Consider the following 15,424-nt stretch of genomic DNA (forward strand, 5'->3'; position numbering starts at 1 on the left):
AATTTTTTTTAAATTCTTTGTTATTTTTTTGAGACGGAGTCTTGCTGTCACCCAGGCTGGAGTGCAGTGGCACGATCTCGGCTCACTGCAAGCTCTGCCTCCTGGGTTCATGCCATTCTCCTGCCTCAGCCTCCTGAGTAGCTGGGACTACAGGCGCCTGCCACCACGCCTGGCTGATTTTTTGTATTTTTAGTAGAGACGGGGTTTCACCGTGTTAGCCAGGATGGTCTCGATCTCCTGACCTTATGATGCACCTGCCTTGGCCTCCCAAAGTGGACTGTGCATCTTTATTGGGATGAAATATGAGCAAAGGGAGAAAAGGTTATATTATGTATCCTCATTCTCTTTTCAGAAATATTAAATGAGAATCCATATATCAGATGATTAGAATTCAGGAACCTCTAATGGACTAAAATTTTATTTATTTATTTTTAACTTATTACATAGCTTTGTAACATGTAACCTTCAAGTGAGATTAATTAATGCCTCTTAGAGAAAGTTAGATACTGTGCTCACTTTTATTATTTGTTAAGGTGTGTTTACAATAATGAAAATATACATCATAGCAGACCTTTCCTATTTCTCATTCCTAAACACGTGGGATCCAAATTCCAGAAGATAAATTTCCCTATGATGAACGAAGAGTAGTGAGTCAAATCTACACTATTTTGGCTAAACATAGAGAACTTTAACCATCAAAACTGTCATTAACTGTTGTGAACTGCTTCAATGTGTAGTGAATTTCCTGTCACTGAAGATATTGGAGATATGCCACATTCAGCAAGACAATATGGCAGACGAATGACAAAATGGGGAGGGTTCCGAAGGGAGATTGGAACCAGACATGGTGGCTCATGCCTGTAATCCCAGCACTTTGGGAGGCTGAGGCTGGTGGAGCACTTGAGGTCAGGAGTTCAACATGGTGAAACCCCATCTCCACTAAAAACACAAAGATCAGCTGGGCATAGTGGCATGTGCCTGGAGTCCCAGCTACTCAGGAGGCTGAGGCAGGAGAATCACCTGAACCTGGGACGTGGAGGTTGCAGTGGGCTGAGATCATGCCACTGCAGTCCAGCCTGGAGGAAAGAGCAAGATTCCATCTCAAAAAAAAAAAAAAAAAAAAAAAAAAGGGCTGGAAGATTGGAACAAAAGACCTCCTCATTCTGTAGAGACCTCCTTCCTAAGCCATAACCTAGTGCAATAATATTGTAATGTTATAATGTTGCAATGGTGAAATTGTAGTAATATATTTCTGGTGTAGTACAGAGTTCTTGCAATTCCCCAATAATAAGGAAGAGGTTGCAGGGGATATGTTATCCTCTCATAGACTGCCACTAATTTCCAGGATATTTTCTCCTGAATATTCATAGCATAGAGTGGGTAATATTAACATGAAAGAGACATTGTGCAAATTGCTTCTTCTTGGCATCTAGAGAAGCATGCATTTGGCATCTTCCTCCAGTTGCAAAGGGAAAATCCAGAGAGAGTTGGCAGAGCCAACGGGACCAGCCCTTTCCAGTACACTGTCATATATCTCTCTTCAGCTTGACTTATGCCAGAGGCAAGGGGAAAGATTTTGTGAGCGCCCAGCTAAGTATTAGCATTTCATTTTCTAAGTACAAACTTCTCCCTAAAAAAAGGAAATTGAAATCACTGATAATCTGACACCTCTTCCACCTCCCCCATTCACAGGCCAGTTTCTGCCTCAGAGGAGAATCTTTTCAGCTGTAATAACTTCCAGGTGGGAAAGTTAGCTTGTTCAAATCTGTTTCCTCTTCTCAATCCCCTACCATATCTACCCAGCCATCTGCCAGCACACTCTGAATCTTACTTATCTAGGCTCCCTGAAAAAAGGGATAGCCCTAGAGGTATTGGGGCTATAATTTTAAATGGGAAGAAAAAAAAAGGGGAAGTATTGAAAGGATAGAGTTGTGAAAGAGAAGAGGATATTGACAAAAGGGTATCTGTACTAGTCTTGTTTGCAAATAGTGTCACATAGAGCTCTCAATTCATGCTCACGCCAGAGGAGGAATGAAGCTACAGAAAGAGAAATCTCACTTATATGAGGAATCTAAAAAAGTTGAACTCATAGAAGTAGAGAGTACAGTAGTGGCTACCAGAGGCTGGGGAAGAGGGGCGGACAGGGGAAAGAGAAATGTTAATCATGGGCACAAAGTTTCAGTTATATAAGAGGAATGGCTTTAGTGATCTAGTGCACAGAATAGTCACAATAAGAAAGAAATAACATATATTTTAAAATTACTGAAAGAGCAGATATTAAATATTTTCATCACACAAACATACAAAAAAGATCAGTATGTGAGGTGGTAGATTTATTACTCAGCTTGATTTAATTATTCTATAATGTAAACATTTATCAAAAAACTTATACCCCATAATATATAAAATTATTGTTTGTCAATTAAAAATGTAAAGAAGGCCGGGCACAGTGGCTCACGCCTGTAATCCCAGCACTTTTGGAAGGCCGAGGAAGGCAGATCACAAGGTCAGGAGTTCGAGACCAACCTGGCCAATATGGTGAAACCCCGTCTCTACTAAAAATACAAAAATTAGCCAGACGTGGTGGTGCATACTTGTAATCTCAGCTACTCAGGAGGTTGAGGCAGGAGAATTGCCTGAACCTGGGAGGTGGAGGTTTCAGTGAGCCGAGATCGTGCCACTGCACTCCAGCCTGGGCAACAGAGTGAGACTCCATCTCTAAATAAATAAATAAATAAATAAATAAATATGTAAAGATAAAGAAAGAGAAATGCCTTGGGATGAGGCTACCTAGCCTGTCCTGTTCTGACACAAATGACTACGTGATCTTGAGTAATGCCTTTCATCCACCTGGGTCTCAATTTCTTTATCTGTAAAATGTTGCCTCGATCTAGATAGTTTCCTGAATAATGCAAATGTAAGGCAAGTATTTATGAGAGAAAAGGAAAAACTGAGTTGACAATAGGGTGGGAGCATTCAGCTATTTGGCAGTTGTGACATATTCTGTTTGTTTAGCAGGATGATGAAGAGGTTGAAATGTCATTGGCACAAAACTGCAAAATGGTGAAAACTTACCCAATGTCTCCTTTTTTCATGTATGACAAACTGTCAAGATATGGTAATTAAGGGAGAAGAGCTTGATAAAGATCCAAAGGTAGAACATTCTTAGGAAATGTACCTGCTGTTGACATGTGTAAAGCATGAGAATTTCTTTGTAAATAAGACTAACAATTCCAGCTCCATTGACTTTGTTTTAAATTATTTCTGAATGATCTATGTCAAAGTTATGAAAAATACTTTATGGATAAAACCTAGCCCCTCTCAATCTTCTTTCATACTAGTGATTAGAGGTTTAAGTGTGAAAAATCGCAGTGTATTTAGATGTAATGTTTCTATCTGTATCAACCCTTGGACATGTTGATCTTACAAAGAAATCACACACACACACACACACAGACACACACACACACATACAGTCACAATCCTGGATCAGATTTCTAGTCAAATGTAACCCTTAAATATTACTGCCTTCTACTACAGCTCTACATTTGCTATCTGTCTTGTTCTACTTTAGAAGAAAATTAAAGCCAGGGCTTCTTTCTCACCACCAACAATTGCCCTACTTGTCTGTTTAGTCAAACAAGCATTCCTTAGCTAAAGGAATCCCACCCAAAATCTCACAAAAATCATCTCCTCATCTTTGCTAGTTTGTTGCAAGAATGCTAAGCCTGATTCTCTTAAGACCTGAGAAATATATTATTTTTTTTCAATTTTTTTTATCAGCCTCAAAGTCAACTGAGGAAGGAGATGATGTAAGGCAGGAGGGAAAAGGCAACGACGACTAAAAGAGGAAGCAAAGATCACTGTCCATAAAAAGCTATTCAGATCACTAGGGAGGCAAGATTTTAAAACAAAAAAAGAAAAAGCATAAGTTACATAAGAACATAACACAAAGTCATATTAACACAGAGGAAAAAGTATAGCACTGGCATGATGCATATTCAATAGCGGTAGCTTATAGATCTGCGTCTGGTCTGGCTTTAGCTGATTCTCCTGTGATTTCAGCTCCATTTCTTGCCACACACTCACTCATAGACTACATCCTCCCACCTTACCAAAGTACCTGTATGTCCCTCCCGACCACCTTCTCTCCCCACCATGCCCTCTCTTTCATTTGTAATGTGGATCCTTCTGCCTGGATTTCCCTTGATCTTCTTGCGTGCTGAGAAGACTTCAACACATCTATGCAGATATTTTCTCTCTGATAAAGCCTTCACTAACTAATGTGAGCGCAATCAATAGCTCTTTCCTCAAAGTTTTTAGAGCAATTTATGCACGGCCATCAGTGCTGGCATTTCAGCCGTGTATTATTATCTTTTCTTTATATGTTGCTGTTTCCCAAACCTCTATGCTCCCCCTGTCTTCTTCCTGGGAATTCTCATTCACTACTATCACATCAGTGGCCACTTATGATCTGATGCTGACTCATAGACATGCAACTCGGCCGAAACATACTCATGGTTCCCTGCCTGCCATACACAGATGCATGCTTACTGAACATTTCTACGTGGAGCATTGGCTTGCAGCTTTCACTGTCGAACGTGATCCTGTTTATGCATTTATTTGCAGTTTATTTTTTGTCTCCTTGAACCCTTGCTTTTCTGAAGCAGTTAGCTACTGCTTAAAAGAGTGTCTAGCTTATAATCAATAGATATTTTTTAAGTATTTACCCCAACATGAACTCATTATCTTTCCTGCAAAGTTTATACAATCTCTTGAGCTCTCTGCTTTGATTGACATAACCATTTACCCAGGCACTTAAAACAGAAGTCATTTTAAATAACTTCCAGTTTTACTCCTAACATTTAATTGGAGGATGAGTTCTTCTTAACATTCTCTTACCTATTTCCACAATCACTGCCTCACACAGGCATTCATCATCTCCTGAAATACGGCATTAATCACTTAACTGCTCTCCTTGCCTGTGGACTTACTCTCTTCAAGTCACCCACTAATCCTCTTCAGTGATATTTTTGAACAACAAATCTGGGTATATGATTCCATTACTCTAAGCTTTTAAATGATTCCCCTTTGCTTACAGGATTAGGCTCTGTAAAATCCCTAGCTGTCGTGTTTGGAAATGTTGTAGCTGCTTCTCCTGGTTCATTCACTTGCAAATTACCTACTTTCCTTTAGAGATGCAACCTAGACATCACATCCTACACGAAACCCTTTCCAAATCTCAGTGTTCCCAATTAAAAGGAACACTCCTTCTGTGCTGTGTCCACAGGCCCTTGCGTGTGCATCTACCATGGAAGCTGTAGGTTATACCCCATGCCTTAGTTTACATGTTCACTCCCCCTGATAGAGGGTGAACTCCCTAATGGCCAGGACTGTGTTCATTCAACTCTGCCTCCAGTAACATGGTATCAAATATAGTAAGTGTTCATTATAAGTTTACTGAATAAAGGAATGAATGGAACAGACTAATCTACTTTTTTCTACTTTTTTTTAGATCTGGAGTATTGGGATAATGTCCTATTCATTTGTGATCCCTTTTGTCTAGTACAGTTTGGGCTAATAGCAAAGGTTCTAGAAGATGATGCTGAAGGAGACAAAAGGAGGAAAGGAAGGAGCATGGAAGTATAACTTATGTGGAGAGGAATACAGGGTCTTTCAGGGGAGCAATAGAATCAGGTTATGGTTAAATAACCTATCAGCCTGTGCCACCATGTCCTATTATAATTTTTCCTCCTTTCTCATTGCATAGGGACAGATAGTAGAGTCTCAATCAAGACTTGACCTGTAGGGTGTCTGCTGAGATACTGCGTTTCATAATGACAAATAAATCTTTCGGCCAACTAAGTGGCAACTTGTTTTTTGAGGACGGAATAAGTGTTAATACTTACCTAGCTGAACACACTTGCCTGATTGTTGTTGATTTTAGTTAGTTGTACAGAGAGTGACTATTTGCTTTAGCTAACTTTCAAGTAACTTCTTCTGGAACTCCCTTCATTTTAGAACCTCTTTGTGACAAGAATTCACTTCTAAATCTCAGTCTGTGGATTAAGAACACATAAGTGTTAGTAGAGATATAGGAGGGGTTATGAATCTGCCTTGCATCAAAGTCTATGATTAGATTGGAAGAAATTTCATATAGAAAAAATATGTTTTTAAGTGCATATAGATGCAGTGGAATGAATACAAATTTATATTAAAAGGGATTGAATCTAGAGCAGCTTTTCCTTGATATATTCCTTGGTGATCAACTAATCCTGAAATCATAAAACTATCACATTTTTGTTTGGCAATATCTGTGACATCTTTGGGAATTATAAAATTATAGACTAAAAGAATCAGCTACCATAGAATTTGGCTTAAGTTTAGAGCCACATAGTCCTTTAGATCTTGTTCATTTCTCTGCCATATGCATGAATTCTCTAACAGAATCCTAAATAAATAATTTTCTGGGCACTACTTTTCTTTCTCACTTATTTTATCTGCTGCCAATCTTTCTATCTGCTTGTGTACCTTCATGTTCTTATTTTCTCTATCTTATTGCATAAAATATTTCAGGTCTTTGGTGACTGAGAACACCATGCCCCAAACTGAACTCTCTCTTTCCCCATCCCCAATCCTGCTCCTCCTGAATAGCCTCCCATCAGTGGGTGGTAATGCCATCCATCCAGTTGTTCTCCCCAAAAATCTTAGAATATCCTTTGCTCTCTCTCCAAATATGCCCCAAACTTACTCACCTGTTACTACCCATCATTACTAACATGTTGGTCCCAGCCACCATTGCCTGTGCCCTGGACAGCTGCAATGGCCTCTTGATAGTTTTCCTACCTCTATCCTTGTTCTGTGGTCTGTTCTTAGCTCAGCAGCCCATTGGATCATGTCCTTCAATCACTCAATTGCTCAATACCCCTTAACCCATTTCCCATTTTGCTGAAACTCCTTAACCCATCACCTCCTATCTCATTCAGAGTAAAGGCCAAAATCCCTACAGTAGCCTACAAGGCTGCACATGATCTAGCCCCTGCTCCCTTTCCTACTGTTTCTGTTACAATTCTCTCACTTGTTCATTCTGCTCCAGCTACACTGGTGTCCTTGCTGCTTTGAACATGGCAGGAATGACCCTTCCAAACAGCCTTTGTGCAGGGTCTATTTCCTTTATCCAGATCACTCTTCCTTCATATAGCCTCATGCTAACTTTTGTGCCCCCTTTGAATCAAGGCCAATTCAAGTAGGTCTACCATGATAATCTTTTTAAAAATTGCTACCTATGATTTCTGGTTCCAGGCTCTACAAGTAAGGAGCCTGGAGGTCATCTGGTACCTGGCCCAGGTGGGTAAAAGGTGACATGTGGAACTCAAAAAAGGAAAATTCAGGTCAGTCTTTGATATGGTTTGGCTTTGTGCCTATCCAAATCTCATCTTGAATTGTAGCTTCCATAATCCCCATGTGTCATGGGAGGGACCTGGTGGGAGGTAATTGAATAATGGAGGTAGCTTTTTCCATGCTGTTCTCATGATAGTGAATAAGTCTCACAAGATCTGATTGGTTTTTTGTTTGTTTATTTGTTTCTTTGTTTGTTTGTTTTTGAGACGGAGTCTCGCTCTGTCACCCAGGCTGGAGTGCAGTGGCGTGATCTTGGCTCACTGCAAGCTCTGCCTTCCAGGTTCATGCCATTCTCCTGCCTCAGCCTTCTGAGTAGCTAGGACTATAGGCGCCCACTACCATGCCTGGCTAATTTTTCGTATTTTTAGTAGAGACTGGGTTTCACCATGTTAGCCAGGATGGTCTCCATCTCCTGTTCTCGTGATCTGCCAGCCTCGGCCTTCCAGAGTGCTGGGATTACAGGCATGAGCCACTGCGCCCGGCTGATCTGATGGTGTTATAAAAGGGAAATTCCCCTGCACACACTCTGTTGCCTGCCGCCATGTAAGACATGCCTTTGCTCCTCCTTTGTTTCCCACCATGATTGTGAGAAACCTCAATGAAGAATAAGTTTCATTTTGTTCCCCTTTCTCTTTCTGCCTCTTGACCAACCTGTTGCTTCCCTGTGTAGCCTTGTTTCTAGAAATCTGTGAGTATCAAGACTTCTTCCTTCATGACAGTCATTTCCATGTCTGCATGTTTTACCATATGCCATGCAAACCCTGGGTTCATTTTAAAACAATTGGAACAGGGGAGTTTGACACCAGAGGAAGATGATATGTCTTCAGGCTGCTCTTGGCTCACTAACTGGATCTGACAGACAGCAGCCACTCACTGGGAAAGCATGGCTGGTTGTTGTTGCACTTGCTGCTTGATGGCTGCCGCATTTGTGTTGTTTTTGTCAAGTGTTGCCGTGAATTCCCAGCCTAAAATTGAGGAGCTTAGAAAGCAAAGTCTTCCCTGAGCTGCTTCATAAGTTACATCTGGGACTAAGGGCCTGGGGGGAACTCAACATATTTCTCCATGTTGGCGGAGCATCCAGGGTCCAGGACATAGTACCTATAAGGTAATTGAGTATGTCAGTTTCTCCAAAAGGTCCCTCCAAGCAGATGAGGAGTGATTACCCTGTAGTGCCTAGTAGGACAAGTCTGATTCACTGACCCACTAAAGAGTGGTAGCACTGAAAATTGGTGGCGCCAACTGACTCATTTATGTAAAAGTGCCTCATGTCCAGGGTGTTATATGCTCCTGGGGGCATTGTATAAACCCCTTTCCCTTTTCCTTCTGAGCTTTGCTGAGTCAAATTTCCACCATTCCACAGAGTCATGGGAGTGCACTGCCTGAACACTGGCTCATGTGCTGTGGGCCATTCCTAGAGCTCCTCCTTAGGGGATCACAGCAATCTGCAAATATTGCTGTTCAGATCATAAACTTCTCTGCTATTGTCCTCTTGTTACTGAGATGTGCCTCTCAAACCAATGTGATACAGGATGTCTTATCTCTGTAGACCAGTCACTCAATGTTTAATAAAAAATGAGAAAGAAAAAGAACAACTGGGTCCAAGCCATCCACCCACTCAAATTTTCTGAACAGGTGTTTCAATTAATTTTAAAAGTACCTAATCAATGAGCATTGGCTGTCTTAAGTGCTGCTAAGGGTCTCATACTCCAAACAGAGAATATGAAGGAGAAAGCTAATGCCGCTATTGCCCTCTTAAATGGAAACCCTGACCCTCTGAGATTGAGTGGGACATGCTAGAAAGTGAGGCCACTGCTCACAGCAGAGGTCACTTGGGGCCATCAGGAGCTTATCAGGTAAATAACTAAAGGAAACATAAATGGTCAAAAACAGACAAGAGACTTCAAAAAACAGAAAGAAAAAGAAAAAAATGTAAGCACATAAACATATAAGCCATTCTACAATGAAAGATTTTGAAAAAAAAAAAAAGTGGGGGGAATTGGATTTAAAAACCTAGAAATAAATAAATAAATAAAGCTGTCTAAAAGCCAGGCCGCTGGGCCATTGCTCTCCCTTTTCTTTTCCTGTAATTGCCTAGTAGGTTTATGCTGCGAGTTATCATCCAGAAACAGAAACCAAAAAACAACCCTGTTTAAGGAAGCTAAAAGCCTAAAACAGAAAAAAAAAAAAAAAAAGCAAGGGAGAGGTGGTGGGTAAAGAAAAGAAAAAAAAAACCTAGATACAGGGAAGAAAAGAAAAAGTGAATAAATAAATTATATCTGTATAAATAAAATATATTATATATAAATACATAATCAATTACATATAATTAAATTCAAATGGAAAACTATAGTTTGATTCAATTAATAATCAAAAATTTATATAGTAAAAGTCACATTAAACAACTTATATATACTAATATACATAACAAATGCATTAAAATATAGTATCTATATACTAAAATAATTTACACTAAAAAGAGATAAAAAGGGTGCTGATTGGCTTTAGTGCCTATACAGAATAGGTTCTAAGTTAAATTTAGTATTTGCTGAAAAGCACCAATTGACAAAGCTTTATAGACTTAATAAATATTGTGGCTCAACTTATAGTACAGCAGGAGTCACACTAAATTTAAACATCCTTTTCCTATAATGTTAAAAAGTAACTAGATGTGAAATAGAGGAAAGATGAATATGCCTCACTTCAAATGCAGCCTTGCCTAAGTTTTCCACAGTCAGAATAGCCACTAGGCATAAATAATCTCAAATCAGGCATAAATGCCTAACACAATGAATAATACATTTAAATTAAAGTAAGTCACACTTCTAAATTGGCTTAGTAAAATGAGAACATATGACTTTCCGGTTAAAAAAATTAATATGGGGCCAGGCGCAGTGACTCATGCCTGTAATCCCAGCGCTTTGGGAGACCAAGGCGGGTGGATCACAAGGTCAGGAGTTCAAGACCAGCCTGGCCAAGATGGTGAAACCCCAACTCTACTGAAAAAAAAAAAACAAAAATTAGCCAGGCGTGGTGGAGCACACCTGTAATCTCAGCTACTCAGGAGGCTGAGGCAGGAGAATTGCTTGAACCTGGGAGGCGGAGTTGCAGTCAGCCAAGATCACACCACTGCACTCCAGCCTGGGTGACACAGCGAGACTCTATCTCAAAAAAAAAAAAAAAAAAAAAAAAAGTGAAACCCTGTCTCTACTAAAAATACAAAAATTAGCCGGGTGTGGTGGTGGGCGCCTGTAATCCCAGCTACTCAGGAGGCTGAGGCAGGAGAATCACTGGAACCCAGGAGGCAGAGGTTGAAGTGAGCCAAGATTGCGCCACTACACTCCAGCCTGGGTGACAGAGTGAGACTCCATTTCAAATAAATAAATAAATAAAAGAGTTAATATGTCCAAATAGAAGTTAAAGTGGTCCTTCAATAATTAAAACTTACTCTTTAAAACCTAATTAATAAAGAGGTAGTTATCTCCACTTTTTCTCTATTTGACAGCCCAATTTTGCCTATTCCTAAACCTCAAAAAAATAACGGGGCCTTCTAGTAGATTGCTACAGTATCAATGCTATGATCCCATCCCTCAAGATCCCCACACTCAATATCCAATATTATTATTACTGATTCTGTCCAACCAACCAGTAAAGATTTTGCTGTTATAGATTTGGCTGATCTATTCAATGCCTATTTCAACAGCCTCTCATCCTCAAAGTGCCCTTCTCTCTGAAGGGATACAACCCATATTTTCTGGACTATCCATGGCATACCTTGACAGCTTTGTCATTGAACACAATCTTTGCAAACAAGGTATCAATTGCATCTGCCTTTTTCAAGAAGGACAGGTATGACGTTACCTAATGACATTCTTCTCCGAGGAGGTTAATTTGCACATTTCTTAAGAACATACAAGTCCAACATCTATGAGTCCTTTTTGGGTTTTGGTAGCAACATATTCCCCATCTACAAGTTTTATTTAATCTCACTTATGCTTGCTGCTACTTACAAATCAGCCTACCTTAAATGGTGCTTTCTCCGACAAAAGGCTCTAAAATCTGTCCAAATTGAAGTCAACAGGCGTGCGTGTTTAATGCTCTCAGAAACTCCTTTATTAAAGAGGTTCGACAATTTCTCTTCATGCCTCATGGAGTCTTATGATGGCCATAAATTGTCCAAAGGCTTCTAATATGAGAAACCACCCCTTTTGGTCTTGTGCTATATACCGTTGAAACAACTGCTAGCTACATATTGGGCTTTCTTGGAAATAGAGGCTCTTGCAGACCCTGAGCCTCTGACCCTCCATATCCAGCTGCCCAGTGTGCTTTGGATCATAAAAACAAAGCTTGGCATGGTCACTAGGGCCTCCTTAAGAGAGGATGGAGCCAAACCTGGGCTCTCTGGCATATTCCACCTACAGGAGGAGGTGGTCTACCTTGTCCTCAGTCCCTTGCCAAGTGTCATGGTGCTGGAAGAGATCCCTACACCCCTCCCAAGATGCATTGGCTATCTGGGGAGCCCTTGGAATTAACTGAATAAACAACAATGGAAGTTCATAAACTATACAAATGTCATTGCCAATCATAACAAGATTGATGAAGCTCAGTAGAATATTGCTACTTTCCATCCCTTAGTCAAGATGTCCCTGATGAAGGACAGGACCCAAGTGTCAACAAAATTGGCCACAGACAATCATCTTAGCACTGAGACCCTGATCAACAAATGGACCCCTCTTCACATTACTACACACTGTTGGGCCAGTGGCTAAGAGCTGGCACCTTCAGGGTAAATAACTTGGGGGATTACTTGTTTCATGGATACTGAAAATATAAATGAAAATCACACATATCTCTACATGTACTAAAGTCACATCCACAGCCTTATCGAGACATTGCTTATCTCCTTCAAAAATATCGACATTACTGAGAGTAATCAATGCACCCATGTCACTTCTAGAATAGAATATACAGTGCTGGGTTCTTGGAAAGGTCAGTCAATAGAATTTTAATGTCTCTGCTGGGTCTCAGATACTGAAAGACAGTTTCCTCAAACTACTCCTTTTCAAATTCCAATCTGGCAAATAAACTCCTAAAGGTATCTTTCCCCATGTGTTAGTCCTTCTTATTTCAAGGCCCGTTGGCCAACTTGTGCCTCCCACCAACTTTAAAAACATTCCCAAACACCGTCTCTACTAAATATACAAAAATTAGCCAGGCGTGATGGCGCACGCCTGTAATCCCAGCTCCTAAGGAGGCTGAGGCAGGAGAATCACTTGAACCGGGGAAGCAGAAGTTGCAGTGAGCCAAGGTCATGCCACTGCACTCCAGCCTGGGCTACAGAGTGAGACTCCATCTCAAAAAAAAAAAAAATTCCCATTGCCTTTTCTATACTTAAAGGTGATGTGTTTTTCCTTCATACATAGAAAGACTCATTATATATGAGGACCTTTGAGAATATCCCCATATCTTTATAAATGTTACTTCTTGCCCCTATCCCATAAGGGCTAGAGAACAGATCAACTGGACATACTCTTCTAGAATCCATTAACTATAGATTGTCTTATGTCCAGGAAGCTGCTTATCTGATATAGGATCTATTTAAGCCTAAATTTTTACCAAAAACAAAACAAAACAAAACCTGGCAAGTGCAGCTGCATACCATTCTGTTGACTGTTGATCTTAACTACTGATCCAAGTGTTTTCCTTGGTTTACAGTTCAGAGGCCCAACTCCTTTAAAGACCCACATGCTACAGAGTATGGTCCTGGACCCAGAGACTTCCCTCAGCTTACCCATCACCAACCAAACCAACAACCGAGGCAAAGAACCTGTAGTACTAGAGAGCCTGCCTACAGGATAATGCTGAAACTTCAACCTCAGCCTTATTATATATAATACCACAGAGCCATAAGAACAAGACCCACATCAATTAGAGTGGGTGCACACTTAAAAAAAAAAAAAAAAAAAAGACAGCTCCTTATCCCAGACCATATCACCCTAGCTTGAGAGCTCAATGTTGGAGATGGCATTGTCTCGACACCAGAACTTGCCATTAGAGATGACTTTCCTCTGGACACTAAAAGTCTCCGCCCCAGCAATGCCCAGAGACTGCCTCTTCTTCTAAGGCACAAACTGGACCCAGGACACTTGTTGCTTTTCTTCCTTTAATACTAGGGATTCTATGACGTTTCTTGAGCTTGCTATCTGTTCAGCCCATGATTCTTGCATAATCCTTGCTCTCTGCCAAAATAGTATACCCCTATACTCCCATGCCTAAGGGGAAATCTCGTAGAGGTTAACTACAATCTCTGCCATTATAACAATTAATGGAGCTAATTGCTTTTCCACGTAGGCATCTGCTTTCTATCAGTCAACCCCACAAGCCCTGGGTATAGTACTACTCACTCCCCGTTTACTGCCTGACTCCAGCTTTCTGTCACACTTCTCGCACATTCTACATCTCCAAACATGACCACTCCTTCCCCTTGGCTACAAACAAAGAGCACAAATCTTACATATATGTTACTAGTGTGTCAGTTCATACTCTTTGACACCATAACTGCAGTCCTGCCAGCTTGGCCTGAAGAATACACCAAGATATTATGGTCAATTATATCCTATATATATATATATATATATATATATATATATATATATATTTATCCCATTTACTTTGTATATACTATATATGATATATCTTCTACCTTTTGTAACATCACCAAGGTATTATTAGAGACCCCCTAAAACTTCAGATCTATTTTCTTGGCCAAAGTTACATAATTTGGAAACATAGTTATGGGTCAGCCTGCAAGGATTCCTTAAACTTCTACTTGTGTTCCTTCTTTCTTCTCTCACTGTAAAATGTTTTATAGGATGCTTGGGGCAACTTATAGCTTACTCTCTAAAAGTCTCCACTATCTTCACCCTGAAGATTCCTTAGATGATGCCAGAGCATCACAGAGCCCGTCCTATTAGCTATGTGTTCTTATTTCCTATATTCTTGATGCTGTGACTGGCCTTACTGGCTGAGGAAGAGATTGCTCTCCTTTCACTGCAGAGGCCACTCAGGACCACCAGGAGTGTATCAGGTAAACACTCAAAGAGAAAGAAAAAACAGTGGTAAGGGAGAGCCAAAATACATGACCCCGGCCGACTCCCGCCGAAAAAAAAGAAATAAAATATTTGGCCTTCCTAGACATACCCATTTTAAAAGATTTTGTTTAAGAATAAGAAAAAAAAAAGTCAAAGAAGTGGACTGGAAAACCTAGAACAAAAACTGCTGCCAGTGAGGCTGGCCACTGGGCCCTTTCCCCCTCCTTCCTTTCCCTGTAAACTTCTAGAAGGCCGATTGTGAGTTATCAACGAGAAACAGAAACTAAAAACCACAGCTTCAGGAGGCCAAAAGCCTAAAACAAAAAGAAAAAGGAGACAAAGGTAAAAGAGGGAAAGAAAACCCTAGGTGTAAGGGGAGAAAAGAAAAGGCAAACACATAATATATATAGTTTTATATATATGTGTGTGTGTGTGTGTAATGTTTATGCTTTTTTTATTAATTTTTATTTTTATTTTAAGTTCCAGGGTACATGTGCAGGTTGTGCAGGTTTGTTACATAGGTAAACGTGTGCCATGGTGGTTTGCTGCACCTATCAACCTATCAGCTAGGTATTAAGCCCAGCATGTATTAGCTATTTTTCCTAATGCTCTCCCTCTCCCCACCAACAAGAATGTATAATAAATTATATACATAATTAAATTAAAACAGAGGTCCATAATTTGATTCAATTGACAATCTAAAATTTATATATTAAAATCTATATAAAACAAATTATATGTAATAATTATATATAACAAATATACAACAAAATTTATATACTAAAATAGTTTTTATTAAAAACAGATAAAACTGTATTAACTTCTGTGAGTCTACAACATAGGTTTAAGTGAGTTTTAGCATTTGCTAAAATGCACCAACTGACAAAAACATCATAACTTAATTAGAACTAGGGCTCAAATTAGAGTTATACCTG

Source organism: Symphalangus syndactylus, chromosome 7, assembly GCF_028878055.3.
Source record: "Symphalangus syndactylus isolate Jambi chromosome 7, NHGRI_mSymSyn1-v2.1_pri, whole genome shotgun sequence".
Taxonomy (NCBI): domain Eukaryota; kingdom Metazoa; phylum Chordata; class Mammalia; order Primates; family Hylobatidae; genus Symphalangus; species Symphalangus syndactylus.